This window comes from Sorex araneus, chromosome 2, assembly GCF_027595985.1.
Source record: "Sorex araneus isolate mSorAra2 chromosome 2, mSorAra2.pri, whole genome shotgun sequence".
In the NCBI taxonomy this organism is placed as follows: Eukaryota; Metazoa; Chordata; class Mammalia; order Eulipotyphla; family Soricidae; genus Sorex; species Sorex araneus.
In genome coordinates, this window is record NC_073303.1 from 186,808,712 (window position 1) to 186,811,002 (window position 2,291).

Below are 2,291 nucleotides of genomic sequence, written 5' to 3' on the forward strand. Positions count from 1 at the left end.
GTAATTCCTGAGAGCAGAGCACCAGGAGTAACCCCTGAGCATCGCTGGGTGTGACCCCAAAAGAAAAAAAACAGCAACTAAATTATTCTATTTTTTTTAATCAGTCATGCTTGAACCTTGTAGAAAGAATTCCTACCATGACCTCCTTCATCTGAAAGGACACAGATCAGTCCTTATTGAAATGTAGAGTCTTCTGTTTTTCTGGCATGGATGACCCTTCAATTCCTGATGGTTCCCTTGTACTCTGAATATGTATGCCCATTTGTCTGCTTCTCAGAGCAGATTTTTACCTTTATCATTCACCAGCCATTGGAGGAGGACTGAGACCTCTCAGATGATTGATTCATTACAATCTTATAGGAGCATTTTTGGTGGACCTCTTCCATCACAGTATCTGGAACCAGATAAGTTTCTCTGGCTCTTCCCTTTCCACATATTTCTGAAGCAGTCTTGAAAAACAAAACCATGAATTTAGCTATTCCCAAGAAGAAATCTGTTACCCAATATAAACTCCAAAAGAGACTGACACTGGCTGTCCAACACTTGTGCATTAGAGATGTAAAGCATCTTGTCTCTGTCTGCCTCAATGTACGTTTATTAAATATTACTTCAATGAAATAAAATAATCTTCATGAAGTAAAATTATAAAGCAAATGATTTCCATTGATTCTGTGTTGGCTGTGTTAATACTTGCCAATGCAGATTTTCCTTTTCTTTTGAATTAAAATGACACTTAATTCAGGAAATAAATATTATTCCATAAAGGGAAAGTTAGAGTTGGCATAGATTATTACTGCTAGTATTGTGCAGTTACTGTCTTTACTGTGCTAAAGTGTCAGAAAGGGAAACTCCATAGCTACACATGAAAAATATGTTAATGCATTAAAATATAGTTTTTTCTGTCCTTCATAGGACAAACCTTCCTATGAAGGACAGAAGGTTTGGTCTCCTTATGCCATTTCTAGGACCTCACACATTAGAAAGCTATGATGACAAGATATAGCGACTTTCAAAACAATTATTATTTTTGTGAATTTATAAATTGACAAGCAGAAAAGATAAAAGCAAACAATGTACTTAAGACATGGTTCCATTTTTCAGAAAATGCACCTGAAGTGGAACAAACTTACAAGTAGAACTAATTCTGGAGACCTAGCCTAATCAAAACAGAGTGATTGTGCTTAGCAATTGTGTTTCAATGTCATGTACTTCAAAGTTTCTGAGAGAGAATAGATTTTAAGTGTCCCCTCCCCCCCAACACACACGTACACACAGAACGTATTTACATAGCATGGTGCTGTTAGCTAATGTCATGGTGGTAATTATATTGAAATATCCGAATGTGCCATAGCAACATACTGACCACTTCATGTCAATTTACATGTCATTTTGTCATTTTATCCCAGTTCAAAACAGGATATATCAGTAGGAAAGTTGGCCCAGAGCATTTTTAACAAAGCATAAAATTTATTTCAAATTTTGAAACTTAAGGTGAATTATAGAGTATACGAGTATCACCATCTTACAAGAAGAGATTTTCATAGAAATGTGTAAAGAGCAAAAATGGGAGTGAAAGAATGGAGGTTGTGCAGATCACGAAAAGAACACAATTTGCCAATGTAATATTAACCAGGATATTTGGGAAAATTAGTGTGTCCTTATGAAATTTGCATAATGAATATTAGGCACAGGGTATCTTGTAGTTGGCAGGTGAAAAACCATGAATTCAGAAACTTTTTTCTGGATGGCATTTCATCTGTGAGTGGAGCCAAACAGAGTTGTACCAGGTTCTTGTACTACTTGGTGATTCTGAAAAAATTCTGGTATTTGATCAGTCTTCATTACATAATGCTCATTAGAGCACTCTTGAATTTTCTTACATACTATAATATATTACATATATTCATATATATACATATATACATATACATATATAATATAATATATTACATATATTCTATACTATGCAGCATAGTATTTAATTTTTGATACTTAGAAATGTATTTTTCATTTTATTTCTTTTTGACCACAGCCCATGGTGCCCAGAGGTTACTCCTGGCTCTGTGCCCAGAGTTCTCTCCTGGGGGTGTTTAGGGAACCATTAAGTACTGTGGATTGAACACTGCCTCATGCAAGCAGACTGCGGAGTCAATTTACTGGGCTATCTTTATGGCCAAATATATATGTAATATGTGTATAAATATACATATTAGAGAGATATATTTGCATAAGTATATATTATATTTATACAGTTACCTGGGTTGAGAACTTAACATGAGAAACGTTTTGGC

The 2,291-nt window shown here is 34.9% G+C and overlaps 1 pseudogene; it reads right to left on the minus strand.

Annotated features, from left to right (window-relative positions):
- Positions 1 to 295: 295 nt before the first annotated feature.
- Positions 296 to 567, minus strand: LOC101551651 (selenoprotein K-like; annotated as a pseudogene).
- Between the last annotated feature and the right edge of the window lie 1,724 nt (positions 568 to 2,291).